At 47.4% G+C, this 20,436-nt stretch overlaps 1 non-coding gene across 1 annotated transcript; it reads left to right on the top strand.

Annotated features, from left to right (window-relative positions):
- Window positions 1-20,001: 20,001 nt before the first annotated feature.
- On the top strand, window positions 20,002-20,073 carry TRNAC-GCA (transfer RNA cysteine (anticodon GCA)). The gene has a single exon. It is a non-coding gene; the product is annotated as a tRNA-Cys (tRNA).
- The last annotated feature ends 363 nt before the right edge of the window (window positions 20,074-20,436 follow it).

Genomic DNA, 20,436 nt, shown 5'->3' with positions numbered 1-20,436 from the left:
GGTGGTCTTGGGAGCTCCTGTCTCCAAAAAGAAGATGGAGCGCCTGTGATTCTGAAAACGTGCACAAAGATCATGGGAGGGGTCAGAACGGCAGTTGCTGGGGCGGAGGGATGAGTGAGGAGACGGGAAGGAACATACACACGTGACTATATAGAAAACAGGCGACCAGCAAGGACCTCCTGTGTGGCACAGGGAACATTGCCCAGCATCCTGCCATAACCTGTAATGCAAAGAATCTAAAACAGAAGAGACCCAGTAAGCCATACCCCCATGTCCGAGGCTCGATGCTGGGACATTAAATTTTTTTTAATTTTTTAAAAATTTAAACAGCTGTAGTCTGACAATTCGGAGACTGAAAGGCTCTGCCCGCCCACATGGGGGGCCTGCCCTTCCGCCAGTGGCCAGACCCTGCCCCTCGCAGCAGATTCGGGCTCTGCTTCCCCACCCTGTTGGGGGATGAGCTAGGCTGCCTCTTAACCACTGCTGGGCCCCGGCCTCGCCTGACCAGTGGTGAACATTTGCGAGGCTGCTGACTGCCATTCCAGAGGCAGACTGTGAGACTAACTGGCCCATACAGGGATCAAACCGGAGTCGCTTCATCACACCAGCTCCAGCGGCGCTAACAAGCCCGGGAAACCAGCTGACTGACTGCCGTGTTCTCAGGGACCCTCTCCACCATTTGGTTTTTTTTTCCCCCCCTCTTCTTTACTCTTTATTCCTTCTAAGAACCTGCTGTCCTGCGGTTTCCCTGCTAGTGTTCTAGGAGGGACCGCAGGCAGGTGGCAATTTTACTTGAACTTGTCTGTGACTCCAGACGCTATACCTAGGCACCTGCCTGTGGAAGCCGGCAGACACACGCATACTGATAAACACCCTTGCCCCCGAGAGAGGAACACGCTGAAGGCCTCCCTGGTTCACGTGCAGTAAGAGGCTCCTGATACAGTTGCAGGCGGGATGCAGATGAGGAACCGCGCAGACTTGTCTCCGCCTGGTAATTACCTTTGTGCTCATCCCCAGGTCCCAGCAGCACACGGCGGGAAGGAGGTGGTGGTGGCTGAGCCCCCAAAGAATTTAAAACGCCGGTGCATCACATTCCAGGATCCTATTAATAATTAAACTGTCTGTCACTTACCAACAACATACATTCCAAATTAAATTTAAGCAAAAGGGAAAAAGAGATCATTTGGGACTGAATTAGTGGGCTTCAGAGAGAAATAAATAATAATCAAACATCTGTGTTCTAAATAGTACGTGCTTTATCAGACAAACAACTGTTACCATCTCGTTGTGTGGAATTGCTCGGGGAAAACACGGAGCCTGGAAAGCAGGGGCTCCGTGAGGAGTGGGGCGGGTAGAGGGGGTTCGTGGAGGAATCGGGAAGCAACCGGACATGGCCGCAGGCCAGGGGGTCCTCCTCAGCATCTTCATAAGTGAAAGAGAAGACTCCGTGCGCGGTGGGTGGATGGTCTGGAGAAAGCAACGAAGAAACATGTCAAGACAAACTCCAACCTTGTTGACTTGCCTGGAAGTCTGCCTGTCGTGAAAGTTATAGAACAGAATTCATTATCTTTTTTGCCAGAAGGATAGAGAGAAAAGACACAGAATTAATAAACAAATGTGTAAAGAGGGAGGAGTCGCTATTTCCCCAACTCAGCTGAGGTGTGGGTGGAGGACACCAGGGCAGCCTCCGAAGGCCAAGTGACCAAAAGGAGATGCGGGATGGGGCCACGAAGCTTGTTAATTACCCTGGTGTCGTATTGCATACACAGGCAGCGTTGGCTTGTCTGTCTTCTCCGGGTGACATTTAACTCTCCGTGTCTTGTAAACCGAGCCACTGCTGCGGAACCGGCACAGTGAAGAAGCGATGAACGCATGTGAGCGGCTCTGCGTCCCCACCTCCATGACCCTCCCCTCATCGCCGTGTGCCCCGTCTCTGCTGTTGGGCCCTCATGGAAAGAACTGCGCAAGTGACTCACTCAGGGGGAGCTCGCTGCAAACTCGGGCTTGGGAGCTCTGGTCGTGGGGGGCGGGTGGCATGCCTGGGAGCCGAGCCTGCTCTCAATTACCAGCACCTCTGCCCCACACCTCTGCCCCGACCGGCGGGGAGGCCGCCACCACCACTGGGTGTGCTGGAAGCTCAGGGCGGGTGGCGTCTGTGCTTCTTCTCCTTAGGTAACTGTGTTAAAAGACCCCATTCCAGCTGTAACACTTGTTTTACAAGAGCCCCGGTTTTGTCTGACACAATATGGAACAACATTTGTCATCCGTTATCAGGGGTGATATATTTGTTAGCCTGCAGAGAAACATCTGCTGTGCCTTAATCTCCAGCGTGCAGGCCAATATTCATAGGATCCAGCTGCATAAAATCGCGGTATTAGATGGAGCTGTCCAGTCTGACATGAAGGCTCGCTGGCAGGCAGACAGACACAGATTTTATTATCTCCCTTTTACATATTTATTTATGTCAAATATTTCTGAGAATCCATACATTACCTCTCCTTTTATGCGTTGTTGTTGTGCGGTGACAAGCCATCGACATCCAAATGAGAAATTTATGTTACATATTAAATATGGACATCTGAATGATGATCGGATCTATAGAAGCCAAGCCTGGCCAATCACCCCTAAATAATGGATGAGCCGTAGATGCGACTCAATTTGTTCCATGTGAAGCCTGGGCGACCCCGGCCCCACACTTCATCACTGCGGCACTGTCATTATTTGCTCCTATTCATCTCACTTGGCACCACTCAATAAAATCTGCGCATGATAAAGAGAATAACCTTGGTCAAGAGTGAGGATAAAGAGAAGGATCATTTCCCACATCCACGGTAGGGACCTACTGGTGTCCATCGCCTTGGTGTGCAAGGCGACACCTCCCGAGGATGGAGGAGAAACGGTCGAGCATCCGACAGGGACCTGAGAGGACCAGCTCCCTGTGGGAAGGGGCGGTCCTGCCCCACCAAGGTGCCCGACTGCTCTGGTCATTAGCTGGATATACAAAACCCGCATCGCTGCTGTGCTGTACAAACGTGTGTATGTACCGTGATGTACACATAGTGGGGTGGAGGTGGACAGAGCAAGATAAATCAGACGCACGTGGTTACAGTTATGTTTTCAGAACTGTGGTCACCAAAGGACACAAAGTGCAATCACTTGAAGTTACACCCAAGTAAAGGATTCTTAATAGTGGTGCGATTTGGGCTTAAACCCTAGAACACAGGTTTCTTCTTTCTACATCCTCCAAACTGCTGCCATAGTCATGTAGCTGGTTGTTTTATATCTTCAGCAAGCAGCTGCTGCTGGGCTTGCAGCACCAGGCAGAGAACAGCTTTTCCTATAAGTGTGTATACACACATGGAAGAAAGACCAGCCCCCTGCTTGGGTGGGAGAAGTTAGAGATGCTCCAGGGAATACGAAGGAGATTCTATGGGACTTGACGGCGAGTTACTGGGGAGACTTACCAATGAGGACGAGGCAGAGGGGGAGGTATGTCTATGGACAAGAACAGACTTTTCAGTGCAGCGGCATGGTTCATATTAAATTAGGAGCCCCCTTATACGATGAAGACATTTTCCTTGTACCGAAGAGCCCATGAGAGGTCACTGAAGGCCCTTGAGCACTGCATATGAACACCATTATTTAAAACATTAATTTAAATATACACAGGGTGGATTCAAGGGGATTAAAAAGGACTGACAGTAACCTAGAGCAGTTGCTACAGAGGTGGTGCGTTCATAGCCTAACACTGCTGTCAGCACCACAAACTTGGTGTTTTCCAGTGACGAGCATCAAATATCTTCTAGTTCTGCAGCTCAGGGGCCCCCAGGGGTCTGGCTGGGTTGCCATCAAGATGTCTGAAAGCCTGGGCTCCTTCTGGAGGTTCTGGGCAGGGGAGAGGGGAATCCACTTCTTACTCCAGCTTCTAGAGGTGCCTGCACTCCTCGGCTTGTGGCCCCCTCCTCTGTCTGCAAAGCCAGCATGAGAGTCCCATTCTTCTTCCCAGCATCTCTCTGACTGTGACCCCTCCTCCCCCTCACATTAGGAAGGACCTTTGTCATTTTGTTGGGCCACTCAGATAATCCAGGCCTGGGTCCCTACTTGAAGGTCATCTGGTTAGAGGCTTAATTCCATCTGAAGCCTTAATCCCCTCACCCTGCAATGTAACCTGTTTACAGGCTCCAAGGCTTCAGACACAGATGCCTTTGAAAGCCAACATTCTGCAGACCGCAGGCAGAGAAAATAGAAAAGCACAGAACTCAAAGTAGAACACAGAGTGGAATGCTGTTGTCCTGGAAAGGAATAATTTCATAAGACAATGAAGGAAACTCAAGATTCCAAGGTGCACAACAGGACGAGCCATGTGACCATGGGCAGAAAGGGAAGGTCGGAGGCCAGAAAGGGGCCAATCTATTTCACAAGAAGCTTAAGGCAGAACTGCACTGACCCAGGGCCCACCACGACCAAGGACACCGTCTCATTCACACCCACCATGGACCGGAGTGTCTGTGTGATGAAGGACACCATCTCATTCACACCCACCATGGACCAGAGTGTCTGTGTGATGAAGTACACCATCTTGTTGACACCCACCATGGACCAGCATGTCTGTGTAATGAAGGACACCATCTCATTCACACCCACCATGGACCGGAGTGTCTGTGTAATGAAGCACACCATCTTGTTCACTTTCATTTAGAACACTATATCGGGGTCTGCACACTCGGAAGTGACTAGGTGAAGTGTGCTCCATACGATGCTTTTTCTTTGCTCCTGTTCACTGTCAGTTGCTCATTCATTTACTTGAGTCACAAGTAGTGACAGGTCTAACCTTGACCCCATGGCCTTAACTCTTTTCTTTCTGGGAGACAGACTATGCTCTAGGGGCTTTTGTGAATTTGGAAAAATCCCAGAGCATAAATCATCACAGAAAATTATCTATTTACAACTTCACGCCCAAATTACAGAGCCTCAGGTGGATTCTGATTAAAATACATCTATTTTCACATGGCCTTATTTTTCATCACCTCCCCTGGACTGAGGATTTTAAGTTAAAACTGTTTTCACCTTTGAAAATGGCATGATGTGGAGTAACCCAGAAATGAATGATTATTCATTAAGTGTTCTCCTCTCCTGAGGAATAAATCTGTACAAACATAAGATGGTTCTGTGAGAAATTTCGTCCTCATTTTTCTCTGGTCTTTGATTCTGTGATGTCTGTCAGATGTCTGTCTGTCTCGAATGTCCAGATAAGGAAAGGAGACAGGTGGTCCCTCAGAGAACTGGAGTTAGTGGGCACCCTGACCTTGTGTGTGTGTTAGCTGCCCAGTCATGTCTGACTCTTTGTGACCCCGTGGACTGTAGCCCTCCAGGCTCCTCTGGCCATGGGATTCTCCAGGCAAGATACTGAAGTGGGTTTCCAGTCCCTTCTCCAGGGGATCTTCCTGAGCCAGGGATCAAACCTAGGTCTCCTGCATTGCAGGGAGATTCTTTACTGTCTGAGCCACCTTAAGGATGAAAAAATTTCAGGAATAGTGAGAAAACATGGTTATTTTTCAGAGGAATAAATAAGTCACAGAAGAAGAGCAGAGGAGAAGAGTGGACAACTGGGGACAGACGTGGGACTTTCAACAAAGAAAGATGTTCCTTTATGTCCCAAAGCTGAGAACAGTGGGGAGAAGGAAGCTTCAGGCCAGAGGGGCGCCCCTACCTTGCATGAAAACAGCAGAGGTGGAGTCCTAACCTGCAAGGCGATGACACAGTGTGAGCAGGTGTCCCTAAGGCACCTGTGAGCGTCCCACTTCACCTTTGACACTTGCCTGCACTGGGGCCGTGGTTGGTGGAGGCAACTTGTGGCTAAAGTACAGCAGGACCTTCTCCTATTCCATGTGGGGAGACACTAGCTCTTTCTCTGGACAGGGACAGGATCTTATACAAACACAACCGGATGCCCTCTCACATGCGCGCGCACACACACACACACACACACACACACACACACACACACACATGTGAAGTTCCCATGTTGTTTTAACGCAAGAAAGCATCACGCTATGGGAGCTACACAATGTACCCTCTGGGTCCCCCTCCCCAGGGGTCCGGCGCCGGCCCATTCAGGAGTCCTTCCTCTCACTTGGGCTGTTGGGAATGCTGGTTATGGTGAGCGGACGGGAGCGCCCCACCTCCTCAAGGCCCCGGGATCTGTGCTGGGAAGCTAATGCTGGCAATAAAGTACCACCCTGTCTGCTAATCAGGGGAAGGTGGCAGGGTGTCGCATCGCAGACGAAGTGGGGAAAGCGCAGGGCAGAGCTAGGCAGAAGAAGGCTATTCTGTCGCAGACTGAAATCAATTCTGATGGTTCAAACCCTTCTAATGAAGAATGTAATGCTCCCTGCATAGCCAGTGAAAAATACGGTGTTTTACTGGTATTAATGTAACTGGCTCTGGAATTCAGTGCATACATTGATTATCTTTGAAAACCTTTTCCTTATGGGATTCTTCAACTGATAAAAGGGGAAAACCCTTACATCTCAGTTAAAATTTTCCTTTATTAAGTCCCAATTTTACTTTTTGTTCCTCCCGGGGAAAAGAAAAAGGATAGAGTCAGAGTTTTCTCTTTGACATTATGTATAGACTGAAAAGATCTGGTACACTAATTTTTTTTTTCTCCTTCCATTATCTGGCAGGATTGAGGAGACATATGTACAACCCAGCAAAGCTGATCTACGGAGATGGAGAAAATGTTCACATTTTCAGTGGAGGAGAAATCGAACACAGTAGACCTTTTCAGTTCTAGTTATTATTTCAGAGGAAATAATGTGTGTTCCAAGAACTTGTAGGATATTTTCCACTAATAAGTTTGTCTGATGAAGCTTCCCAGGGAGGCAGCACCTGCCAGGGGGAAGTTCAATGGCAGTGCACTTGGAGCCCTTGGTTTGGGGCTCTTAAGGATCCAATTTTTTCTTTTTAATGAACATTTGATTAATATTAATGTCATGCTAATAAAATACACTGATTCAATAACTCCTGTCATTGATTAAACATCTTGCTAGAAAGTGGCTCAACACGCATACCATGAAAATCCGCTTGGAAGTTTTGAAATGACAGAATAGTTGTAAATTCAGAGGACACATTTCAGTGAAAATTCCATCGTGGTTGGTTTTTGTAAGTACTGTGTTCTCAGGAAATGCCAACGATGCTTACTCATTGGGACAGATCAATTTCAGTATAAGTCACAACTTTAATTTGGGGTCATTTTGGCTTTTTAGGGATACTGTGCACTCAAAAACACATCTCAGGCAGCTAGATTAACTGATATATTCTAAGCAATGAGACAAGCCAGCCTGAGACTTTAAATCTCAGTGACAACACAGTAAATACAGGGTTAAGAGCATCCTACATTTAAGCAGAGTTCACCTGTGTGCCTTTTGTCTCCTGTAAGTGTGTCTGAATGTCTGTGGAGGACTTACACAGAGACCGTAGCTGAGAACATGGGAGATTCTTGCAACCAGCGAGAGCCCTCCCAAGGTTCCCTTTGGGCTCCAGGATGCAGTTCTGAGGGTCCCTTCTCTCCTGATGGGATGGGTGCTCACCCCAGGGCCCCCCACAAGCCTCTTCTCCTTCCGCATGTACTCAACGTTGAGAAGGTTTCTAACTTCAACCACCCAACTCTCAGGGCCCTCTCAGGAGCTTCAGTATTGGGGAAATTATTTGCCTTTGTTGTATTCATTTTTGTTTATAAAATACTAATTACCTCTTTTATTGTTTGAAGAGATTAAAAGTTAATAGGAGAAACTAAATAAACAGAATGCCATTCTGCACAAACTATATAAGCTGGTAATTAATTTCTGGCCTCCTCTGAGCTAATTAACTCATATAAAGAAATGAAGTTAATGAACCATAATTCCAGTCATACGCATGTAGATACAAGCAGTTTGACTTAATGAATTAATAAGATATTTCCTTTCTTAGAGGTTTTTCAATTGTGTTCCTAATCTGAAGTCCCCTTTAATGTTCCTCTCTGGTTAAAACGTTTAATAAATGGCAGGGCAACCTGGCGGCAGGCTAGCCCCCAGTTCTGGGGGGCTTCAGACTCTCGCCGTGGCCCAGGTGTCATAAGCGCGGCCAGCAGCAGCTCTAGGCGCAGAGCAGACTCTTGGCATCACCCAGTCTTTCCAGCTCCCTTGGACAAATTGAGGTTCACTCAGGGAGCCTCCCTCAGGCCACCTCAGAAGAACCAGGCACATTTCTCCCTCTGAGTATGGCTCATTTTCTACATCCACATATTCTGAGAAGACGTCATCTGAAGTCTGGATTAATAAAGTTCAGATAAGTTGAAATCACTTTCTTTTTGCCTTTTTCCTGTTGAAAGCTGAATGTAACATTACAAAATGGCACCAAGGCTTACTTCTCTGATATTTAGTGCATGAATACGGTACCCAGAATGGAGCTGTTAAAGGGTTAAATTGTTTTCTAAATAGGTTTAGTCACTAAATGGTGTCTGACTCTTGTGACCCCAGGGACTGTAGCCCACCAGGCTCCTCTGTCCATGGGATTCTCCAGGCAAGAATATTGGAGTGGGTTATCGTTTCCTTCTCCAGGAGATCGTCCCTGCCCAGGATCAAACCTAAGTCTCCTGCATTGCAGACAGACTGCCAACTGAGTCACCAGGGAAGCCCTTTCTAAATAGAGGCATCCCCATATATGGAAAGCTGTATTCTTTGTTTAAATAACATGTAAAGAAAATTCTCTCTCTTAGGCACTGTGTTTGTACACTTGCCTCCTAGAACGTCGGGTGTTTTCAGCACAAGTGTTTGGGTCCCAGGATGTGTGCCGAGGCTCTCACTCTGCACCTAACATCAGGGGTGAACTCGCCTCACACTTGTGTGATCTCACACGTGGTCAACAGTTGGGAGTTTGGGTTAGGCCCTCGGAGCAGCTGAGAAGGTCTTATTTAGCGACGAGGTTATGCCGTCATCCCAGCAAAGGCAGATCCCCCCGCAGGGCCCTCCAGTGCAGGTCGGCTCCCGGGGCTCCACGGAAAGCCAGAGAGACATAGGGATTCGGAAGCAGGGAGGGGGTGCGTCGGGGTGGATGAACTGCAGCGTCGTTTGATTGCTGAGGGAGGTGCTGTTTCAATCCTTGTGACCTGAAATGACTTGTAAAGGTCACTTCTGCACCGAGTCGTGACGTCGTAACCTCCACCCTCCCATGCCCTTCAGCTTCCTTCCGGAACATCCCCCCACCCCACACACACGCAGGGCCAGGGACGTGCCAGCGCTCTTGGCGGCCTCTTCATCAGGACCCTTGGGGACCTCACTTCCCCTCCCCCTTCCTCTCCAACGTAGCGATGGCCATCCTGAAAACCGCGAGGGTAGAATTGGCAGGATGACGCGGCGCCCACGTGAACCTCGCGCGCCGCGAACCGCCTTATCCCAGCTCGCACACCTGCTGCCGGGAGGCACGGCCGGAGGACCCCCGCCTTCCTGCTCTCCTCTGAGAAGCGGTCCGCTGTGAAGTGAGGGGGGTGAGAGAGTGAAGCTCCTGAGACCTAAGAAAGAGACGGAACGTGCCGACAGCGGGCCACATCCTCCCCCAGAGCCTCCCTTGCTCCTTCCCTGGACTCGGACCCTGACTCTGGTTCTGGTCAGCAAGCCGGTCGGCCGGGCGCTGTGTTTCCAGCCCTCAGCAGCACTCTCAGGGGCCGCCTCTGGACTTCTGGCTTCCCTGCACCGGGTGAGAGCTGAGTTCTGCGCAGGGAAAACGGCTCCTTACTGGACTTGAGAAGCAGCTACTCAAATCTTTTCTGCGTTCTGTGGTTCACATAAGGAACCCAGCTGAAGCAAAGAATGAAACCTGGGCCAAAGCCTTGTGAATCTCAGAAAGTGCAGAGGCCAAGGCTGAAGCACCTGCTCTTTCCTGGCGGGGGCAGGACTGAGCCTGGTCCCCTGCTCTTCAGGGGGCGGCCAGACGCCGGCCCTGGGGGATGACAGGCACTTCGTCTGGTGTCCAGAGTGCCTGAGGAGGCACCCAGAGTGCCCGCGGCCCAGAATAGAATCTTTTTACAAGGCCCCAGCCCACGCAGCCGAGGCGCCAGCCGTGAGCACAGGGTACGTCTGGTGGGAGGTCGTCCTCCACGCGAGAATCAGGGCTGGGGGGCAGGAGAGGAAAGGACAGTCTGCAGACCACCCGCCAGGTCCTCTGGTCACGCTCGGCTTTCTGCCACCTGTAGGGACAGCTCCTCGACCTCACCCTTATCCCCAGCTGCCCCTTGGCATCGGGGTGGTCAGCTCGTCGGCAGTGATCATCCAGTTCACGAGTGTGACTGGTGGGCACAAGCTCTATTTACAGCTCCTCTGCACATTACACTCTTGGATCCCCCCAAGCAGAAGTTTCAGCCCAGAGCTCTCATCCAGGCTCTGGTTTGTGGGAATGTTCTTGTCTCTGCTGCCATGAAGCTGTCTCCTGCACCTTTGTTCTCAGCTTCTAAAGCGTAAGGAAAATGGTTTCCTTATCTGCAGCATGAGGCTGGCAGTGCCCAGAATTGGGCACAGAGGAAGTAACCAGCCTGGAGCCCTTGCCTGGTGCCCGGCCGTGAGCGCTTGCAGAAACCCACATCAGGAGCCCACAAGCCCGCTCCAGGCTGCCTCATGGTGCTTAGAGGGTTGCCCTGGTTTGTTCTTTTTCTTGCCATCAAAAAATCCCAGTTTAGGGAGATACAGAGAAAGTGTTTTGTCATCACTGAAATGGAAAGTGTATGTGAAGCTTTGGAGCCATGAGGTGTTTGGGATGGGAACTGCCATGCCAAGGTACCAGTGGATACGGGGAACGGTCACCTCTCCTCAGGATATATACGTGCAGAACCCAAGCATCACATGAGGACAAGACTTTTTTTTTTTTTGAGCCAATCAAAGATTATGTTTGATATGTCTCGGGATATTTAAGAAACCCTTGAATTTGACTCCACCCTGAAGTTCAGCGTATTGTCAGAAGAAAGAGAGAGGAGAGGAACCAGTCTAGAACCAAAAAATAACTCGGGTGATGCCGTGGAGATAATATTGCCCTTGTCCTATGGTTAAAACATGCCATTAACTGAAGTATAAGTCACCTCCGATGGAGACCTCTGCTCCTGCGTCGTGGCCGGTCGATCAGTTTTATTCCCGTTCTCCAATTGAGAGCAAGGCTGACACAGGCTCAGAAATGTATTTCATCTTGATTTAGTAAATTTCATTTATCCGTCTCCATTATTTACTCAGATGCTAAGAACACATCTTTTCTTGGCCATTTGCTCCTAATTGATGAGGCGGCCACGCATGTGGATCCAGCAGCCGGGATGGGCTGTCTCCAGCTTTTGATCGACTATATATGAAGTAGGCTTTTAAAACTTATAACAACCTCTCCGATGACCAGGACACCACTTGTTATTAATGAAAAGCAGGACTGCCAGGCACTGAAAAGCCATCTAATTAAACAGCAAGATTTCCATAAAATGAGTTTGAAATCAATCGGTCAATACTGAAACCACTTAAGAAGATCTAAGTATGATAAGCTGTGATTCAGCTGAAGAAGGCAGCATGCACGGCTCCGTTTCTATTATAGACTCGACAGTCTGTACCGTCTTGAGCCCCTCTAACCACTGATGCCAAGAGTTGCTCTCAGAATTCAGAGGATCCAAATATATCAGGAAAAACCTTGGTCATAGGTGTCCCTCCTGAGGACACTTTTTGACCTTTGAAGCTGCAGGCAGTGGGTTGGTGGTGCCCCTGGAGTCCAGGTTCCCACCTGACCAGCGAGTGGCTGCGGGTGGGTGACTGATGAACAATAGGGACAGTCACCCAGCCAAAGAATCCCTGACCTTGAACTCCCAGGCTGTTTGGCGAGCAGCACGACCGGGTCACTTGAATTTCACTTCCATACTTTACTCTTTTGAACACACACACACATTTGCTTTAAACTACTTTGTACATGAGGAAAGACAAACGTCAGATATTTTCTTGACATTTACTTTTGCCTCATAAAATCTAGAACTCTTTGTAAAAAGGAAGAAATTTATTGAAAATGTTGATGGTGAAAGATATAAATAACATCCAGTCCATAATGTTTTCACACAGTGAAGTGGTGCTCTGAGCTGGGGAAGAGATGAATAAACACCCGGATAGATTTGCTCCTAATTCTTGATTGACGTGCGATTGTCTGCAACACCTGAGCTGGCCTCACCTGATGTGTCTGTTATAACATTTAGCTTGCTTCTCTTTGAAACCTTACATGTTGAAGACATTTATACTATTTTAGTGAAAAAAAGTTCTGTCAAGATTAACAGATAAGTGAAGCTTATGTGGTTGAAACATCCAAAATGGTTTTAATTTATAAAACAGTGACCCCCATGGACTGTAGCCCACCAGGCTCCTCTGTCCATGGGATTTTGCAGGCAAGACTATTGGAGTGGGTTGCCATTTCCTACTCCAGGGGATCTTCCCGAGCCAGGGATCCAACCCACATCTCTTGCATCTCCTGTCTCGGCAGGCGGATTCTTTACCACCGAGCCATCTGGGCAGTCCCATAAAATAGCGATCTCATCCTTACTCGGGTCTTCTCCTCGTCAATGCCTGGGCCGTGGGGTCTGTTTGTTCAGGGTGCATTTCCGGCCCTCTCTGACCTTGGTCACATCTGTCCTGCAGGAGGTTCAGCCTCGAGGGCCCATTGGGCAGCAGTGGTACCTTCAGCCCAGTTCTGGCCCATCTGGTCCTGGTATTCTGTGGGCTTCTAGAACCCAACACCCCTATTGATTCTCTCTGGATGGGCTCCCTTTCCTTACTTCCGTTACGTATTTCTTAACGTGTGTGTGTTGTGTGTGTGTACCTAGCTACGTGCCTATGCCTGTCGCATTCACACACACATATGCACACACATATTCTATGTGTTTTACACTAGAGGGTGAGTTCCAGTGTTTGCTAATGCTGCCTGCCATGAGCTGGATTTCCATTTTTATATATTTTTTACTGTTATAAAATGAGACTGTACCTATTTTGCAGGTGTTTCGTTTGGTTCTGTGTTTGCTTTTGCTATTGCTAAGTCACTTCAGTCATGTCCGACTCTGTGTGACCCCAGAGACAGCAGCCCACCAGGCTCCCCCATCCCTGGGATTCTCCAGGCGAGAACACTGAAGTGGGTTGCCATTTCCTTCTCCAATGCATGAAAGCGAAAGGTGAAAGTGAAGTCCCTCAGTCATGTCCGACTTAGCAACCCCATGGACTGCAGCCCACCAGGCTCCTCCATCCATGGGATTTTCCAGGCAAGAGTCCTGGAGTGGGGTGCCATTGCCGTCTCTGTCTGTGTTTGCTTAGGCACACCCAATAGCTGGCACGTTTAAATTTTACAAACCCTTTTTGGATCTAATGATTTTGTGACATCCTTGCATTCGTCCAATAATCATTTTACAAGAACAAGCTGTAACCGCGTACGGTAATGGATAGTGACCGCACTCTCTGTGGGGACCATTTTGTGATACAAACTGTGCTCGACTGAACAGTGGTTCAGCTGAGGACTCGTGGGCTTCAGAATGGTGTGACAGGGACAGCCAGTCAGCAGTAACCGTAGTTGTCATTTTGAATTCTGGTCTTCTCCTGGGCTAGTGATGTGCAGCTCATGGAAGAAGGGTGTTCAGAAGCCAGCTCAGCTGCTCTGGGGTCCAGCCCCCTGGAGGGTGAGGGCAGCTTGTGGGCTTCTGCTGCAGCCTCCATCTGGGTCACTCTTCCATGTTGTAAATGCTGGTCCCTAAAGATCCATCCTTGACCCATGGCTCTCCCAGCCCACACAGCCTCCCAGAGCTGCCCCAGGGAGCCCCCCAGTCTCAGAGGCACTGTCTGAGGGTTCCTGGCTCTGTGTCCAGCCCTGGCTGAATGTCCCCTCCCTGCAAGCCAGCCTCTTTCCCTAAGTGTTTCCAGAACTTGATGCCAACACCTCAATCCTGAGGCAGAAACCAGCATCACAGGCTCTGCTCTGCACATCAAAGGAACCCCGCCTGGTCCCATCCCCCCGAATCTGGTGGTCACTGTGGCCCAGGGAAACAGCATCTGACATTGCACTTTTGAGCTAGAAAACCCTGCAGTGTTGAGATGTAAATTCTTAAACCATTCGGTTGAACCCCAGGAAGAGCTATGTTTTCAAGTCAGAGGTGGTCAGCAAGATCGTAGCAGAGCGTCAGCAGTTTCACAGATTTCAGCTCTTAGAGGTGACAGTCTGTCGTCTCCTCGGGTATCATCTCTGCTTCTGATCTTCAAACTGAAGTCCATGGAGGAAACCATCTTTCCTGTGGGATAACCTGTGAGCTGTCTTGTCTGCAGACGGTCATTACTCTTAAAAATAAAACCAGCTTTGGCTTCTTTTTGGAAGGTGCGTGATTTTTCAGGAAGTGAACCTGGTTCCTCACATGGAGCTGCACAGGACTTCCAGATGGCCTTTCTGCCTCTGCTCCCAGCTGGGACTGTAGCCACCCGTATCTACAGAGTTTGCATATACGAACAAGATCCTGCTAACGCTCAAAACAACAGAAATACAGTGAAACAGCTTACAGCCCCGCTCCTCCGAGTTCCTATCGCTCACTTCAATCTATTCTAAAAATAAGGGACTTGTCAGGGCTGATGATAAAGGCAGAGTTTTAGAGAAGTAAAGAGAACTGAACGGACACAAACATAATAACGTCAAGATATAAATCACAGAGGCCTTCTGCCGTTTCATCATCTTCCTCTAAGGATTACTGGGAGACTCTGCCCATGGACACACGTGTCAACACGGTGTCACTAATGGACAATCTGTGCTCGACGTCCATCAGACATTCTCAGCTCCTGTTCAGGTCTTTTTGAAAACTTAGATTTGCTATATTAATATATATAAATTTTTCCTTTTAAAGAAAACAAACTATGACTCAAATTAGAATAACAATGAATGGAATTAGAGGCAAAATAAATTCTTAAGCAGATAAGCAAAAGCTTAAATACATCATGATTAAACCATATGTCTGGTATCATCATCTCTTAAGTACCACAAATCTTTACACACGTCCAGGCCCTGTGGATTCCAGAGAGCCAGTGAGTCCTTTCTCTTCTGCGACAGTCACATATTCCCAAGTCTTTTAAAACGGAAAAGGTATTATTTTATGAATATTAAAATTCCTTTAACAAAGGAGCTTAGTAATTTTATTTTAAGAAACATTCTCCCATCTTTTTTTTTTTTTTTTTTACAGAGTGTGTTCCTTTAACACTTGGGATACATATACATTCATTTGTAAATTCTCATTTAGTGAACACGTTTCTGAACTTTTCCCATTGCCCAGCATTGTGTTAATTTATTAAAGACAAAGAAATCTGAGCCGTTTCTGTCATTGTCAAAGTGTTTTTATACTTAGGGAAGAAGAGATCTGACATGATCAAGAACACTGAAATAGTCTCCCTGCAAACTTGCCTGAGAGTCAGGAATATTTCTTTCATCTTCCAGCATTCATTGCCCAAATTAAACATACGGCAACGCCATGCAACTGACCCAGCACCCATCGTGTTTCAGACAATGGCAGCCTACGGATGAACAACACTTGGTGAATGCTTCTAAAGCTATCATAGGCTATTGCATAGTTGAATCTTTCAGGAGATATTTAAACCAAATTGCTCTTATCAGAAATAATTTGAAATGTATGTGAGGCTGGGAGACATAAAAATGGAATTGGTCAAATGCTTCTGTTACTGAGAGAAAGTTCCAGCATCGTAGCAGGTTTAAATTTAAAGAAAAGATGTTTTCAGAGAGAAATGTAGGTGCTTTATAAATATGAATATGGATTTATGTCCTAATTTCGCTGTATAGGTCAAGAAAAATGCTTGTTTATGATAAGTAATTGTAGCTTGACCATATGCATGCTTTGGTCAAAGCGCTTATTCCTAAACATATGAAAAAATAAAGCATGCTGGCTTTGCCTGTACCCCTGTGGTTGTCTGCCTTTGTGTCTATCTGTATTTTATGAGGTCGCAGGCACACGCATCCGCACACACACACACTAGACCAGGGACGGGGGCAGCTGCTTTTCCCGCACCCCCGGGCCCCTTCTCACTGCTCTGCACCCCGGGGACCTGGCAATGCTTCTGAAGTGAGCAGAGAAGGTGTGCGGTGCGCTCAGGGTGTCGCTGCACCAAGGCACTTAGCATGCGCCTCGCTGCTCTGCGATCAGGCTGGCACCAACTCACTGTTTACTGATTGACGCTAATTCAAACAGTTTATAATATGTCAGAATTTTTCCAGGGGTTATAGAGGACAGGCTTTGGGGAGGTTTGTGCAGCCGCTGATAATTAGTACCTTAGCCCTCGGCTTGTTTGCTATTTTTGTTTCTGCAAAAGGGAAAAAACAAAACAAAACAAAACAAAACACCTGGGTATGTTAACAAAAAATGAAACTAAAACCTGGGTATTTACACAAAAAGCATGCACAGTTTAAACACACACACACACACACACACACACACACTAACACAATGTAGCAACATGCACACACACACTCCTTTGTTCAAACCAGCCAATGTCTGACATCTACATGGGAATTGAAGCAATACATGCAACTCAACATTGGTAAAGTAAAAACACTAATTTTGCATTGTACTAATTTCCCGGTGAAATGGCTCTCACATATACTTAAAAATAAACAACCAAGTTTTCTCTTTGCACCCTTCCCATTATTAGAACTCACTCCTTCCAGTTCAGAGTGACAGTTTCTGCCCTTAGTTTCACTTATAAAGCATCAGTGTGGGATTATGCATTGACTCAACAGCATCTATTGATTTATTAAATTAATATCCACATCCAGGAGGTCTCCTAACAAGCCTTGCCAATGTGATCATTCAGGAAACAACATGATCCCTGCTCCCTTTCCTGACCAGGAAAGGAACAGGGTGATGATGCATTGCAAAAATATTTTGTAAACTAACAAGACTGCTTTTGACAATAAGATAACACTCTGCTATTTTTTTAATCTAGAAGTAAACTTTCTATTAAGGAGGCAAACCAACTTTAATATTGTGACAGACACTTTTTTAAGGTATGATTCCAGTCTGTACTTGCAAAATAATATTTTCTTTCCTGAGGATACATTTTTCATTTTAATAAAGAAATGCAGTAAACTCATCATTTGTTACTTTACCCCATAAGTCCAGTTCCTACATACACATTTCATTATACATGCCACATACATTTCAAAGCTTAGATTGTTTTGCAAGTTTTATGAGTAAAACTTTTAAATAGTTTTACAAGTATGACACCAAAACTTTTATGTCGGCTTAATGAGGAATTCAACAATGAACAGACTTTCACAAAAGTGGTGCTTGTTTCATGAGTCTTCAAAATCCTCTGAAAATATACTTTCTTGGGTAATCTTTTAAATGCAAGTGACAGAAGAGAAAGAACATGGACTGAGATTTCCTATTAAGTCAGGACAATCTGGAACACTCTTCTGAAAAAAAATTGGGCAGAGTCAATAATATGTCTTAATATTTTGCCACCTGTTATTTGTCAAAGGAAATTTAAGAGGCTTTTGAACTGTTATATAAATTGTTGAATTTCACAATTCATAAATAAACATGCATGGCAACATACTTATTATTTCCTGGTAGTGTAGATGTTCATACCCAGAAAATTTTAGATGAGAATCCTGCTTGCTGCAGTTCAAACATTTTCCTTTCTTTTAAAAAATTGTTATGTATTCATTTTTTTTTTTTTTACCTCACTGACAGGCATGTGGAATTTTATTCCCTGAGCAGGGAATGAACCCTTACCCCCATACTGGAAGCACATTGTCTTAACTGCTGGACTGGCAGGGAAGTCCCAAGATTTTTCCTTTCCATATACTGCTGTCTGGTGAGCTGTCAGCTGTAGGTGAGAAGCCCCGGCTTCTGGTGTTTAAACCATTTCAGGATCCTCTTGGCCCCTCACATGCAAACGTGGAGTCTTGACAAAGACTTCCTACGTTTCTTCCAGCAACATAATGCACGTGGGCACGAGGCACAGAGGAGTAGTGGAGTTTAGCCAAAGCACAGAGCACAGTGGTGGAAGCTTGGTAGGCACTGAATGCCAGGGGAATGTCAAATCCTTCGAGGCCATCAGGCACCTGTCCAATGTGTGACCAAGGAGGAAAGAAACCAGGGAGGGGGAGGGGAGGGACACAGGGAGGAGGAGGAAGGCTGGGGTGGGGGACCTGAGGAGGACTCGAGTCTGAGTCGCCTATCACCCCCCTGACAGGGCTCACAACTCCATGTCAGAGCAGATAACAAGAGTCACGGTGTAAAACTGCCCGACTTTTATTTCTGCCTTTCCGAGCGATCGGCTCCTTCACTAATAACCGGGATTTATTACTGGACCCATCTGCTGCCTCCATAAGGTCAAAAGGTAAACCACAGGCACAGCCGATGTCACCATCAAAGGGGCTGGTGGCAAATGGAGCCTGACAAGTGTACTTTTAAAGGAATATTGTGGGGCGAGTACTCTCAGCATGAAAGTCAGGCTGATAGGGAAAATAAAACCTAAAATACGAAAAAGATGTCCAGTTTTAACCCATTAATCCAGGTGACGGAGTCCAGCCGTCAGTCTTGCATGTGCGGGGCAGTCAGAAAGAAGCGTGGGCCCCAGGCAACGTAATCAGGCCCATCTCTGTGTTCTCTGCCCCAGGGCCCCTGTCACCCTGGGGCCACTCCCCGCACGTGCTAAGTCTCAGGCGTGTCCGCCTCTTTACAACCCCATGGACTGTAGTCCGCCAGGCTCCTCTGTCTGTGGGAGCCTCCAGGCCAGAATCCTGGAGTGGGTCGCTGTGCCCTTCTCCAGGGGATCTTCCCGACCCCGGGATGGAACTCAGATCTCTTACACCTCCTGCTTGGCAGGTGGCCTTTTGCCTCAAGTTCCACCTGGGAAGCCACTCCCCGCACAGGCGCCCAGCATGGCTCAGGGAGCGCGTGATGCGTGGTGGCCACGCTCCAGCTCCTCAGTGCTATCTCAGACGTGGAAAAACATGTTTTCCTTTTTGCTATCTAACATAAGACCTCACTTCCCAGGAGGAAGTTTTGCTGGACGTTGACCAGATAGTCTGGTTTTTGTAAATGCTGTGAGGCTGAGGTATTTTTGAAAGTGGATTGTTTTCCACATACTCAGAAATGTCAAAAGGATTCAGTTGAGGCTGATCTTTCTGGGTGATTCTGTGTGTGTGTTCTCTACTAAGTTTCCAACCAGGAAACTCATTTTCATTTCTAGCTAAGAATGAAAAGCAAAAAGGGCAGAGAGAGCACCATGTAAGATCCAGTGCCCTCTTCCAGTGTAGGTGGAGAATTTACCTCACAGTCTGAGAACAAATTAGAAATCAAGAAGTAATGACTCGTTCTGTGACAGCTAATGCTCTAAAGAGGTTTTTCTCCTTCTACACAGCATCCCCAGAAATGAGTTGCAGGTTGCTAACAGTTCATGTAAATTCTCGCCTTTCCTCCACTCTCTGGGTCACTCATTGCTGGCATCATTTTCTTTCGTCTTTCCATTCTCTGTACCAATAAGTCATCAGATAGACATCTGCAGCCCAGATATGAGGATTGAATGTCAAGTCCGTGACAAAACAGATCCCAGGCCCTGCCCTGTCAAGCTCACCTGGCTCCACCTGCTCCTCAGGTGCTCTTCTGCCCAGAGGCATCTGCTTTCTGAATGTCATTAGGACTGGCCCAAGAGGAGGGCTCTCACAGATAGCAAGCCCAGAGGCTCCTTGATTTCCTGCCTCTAGGACTATGAGGAGTAAATGTCTGCTGTTTATAAGCCACCCGATCTTGGGTGCCTTGTTAAAGCAACCTGCACAGACTAAGGGAAAAAGTGACTCCTCATGGTTGGTGTTAGTCCATACAGAAAATGAATGAATCTAGTATTGGTGGAAGAGAACAGATGGCGCATTTAGGCAGTGATACAACAATGTATTTGAAGGAAATTAAACCTTTTCTGGGCTTCCCTGGTGGCTCAGAGGTTAAAGCCCCTGCCTGCAATGCAGGAGACCCAGGTTCGATCCCTGGGTTGGGAAGATCCCCTGGAGAAGGGAATGGCAACCCACTGCAGTACTCTTGCCTGGAGAATCCCATGGACGGAGGAGCCTGGTGGGCTACAGTCTGTGGGGTCGCAAAGAGTCGGACACGACTGAGCCACTTCACTTTCACTTAACTTTCACACCTTTTCTAGATGCAGTTTTCTGAGATATAATGTTTCTTACTTTTTTTGAAAGGTCCCAGTTCAGGAAGTAAGTTCTCATCCCTCCTGCATGAAATTTACCTGAAAAGGTGGCAGCGAAACTTAGTATAAGAAGTTGCCAGCAAACCTCTAATGGCAACTTTTAATCCCTGCTGGACCACTGGGCTAACTTTCTATCAGCATTTGTCAAGCCTCAGCC

The sequence above is a fragment of the Ovis aries genome, chromosome 23 (assembly GCF_016772045.2).
Source record: "Ovis aries strain OAR_USU_Benz2616 breed Rambouillet chromosome 23, ARS-UI_Ramb_v3.0, whole genome shotgun sequence".
In the NCBI taxonomy this organism is placed as follows: domain Eukaryota; kingdom Metazoa; phylum Chordata; class Mammalia; order Artiodactyla; family Bovidae; genus Ovis; species Ovis aries.
The sequence above is the reverse complement of the archived record's forward strand: the minus strand, read 5'-3'. Positions and strand labels throughout refer to the sequence as shown.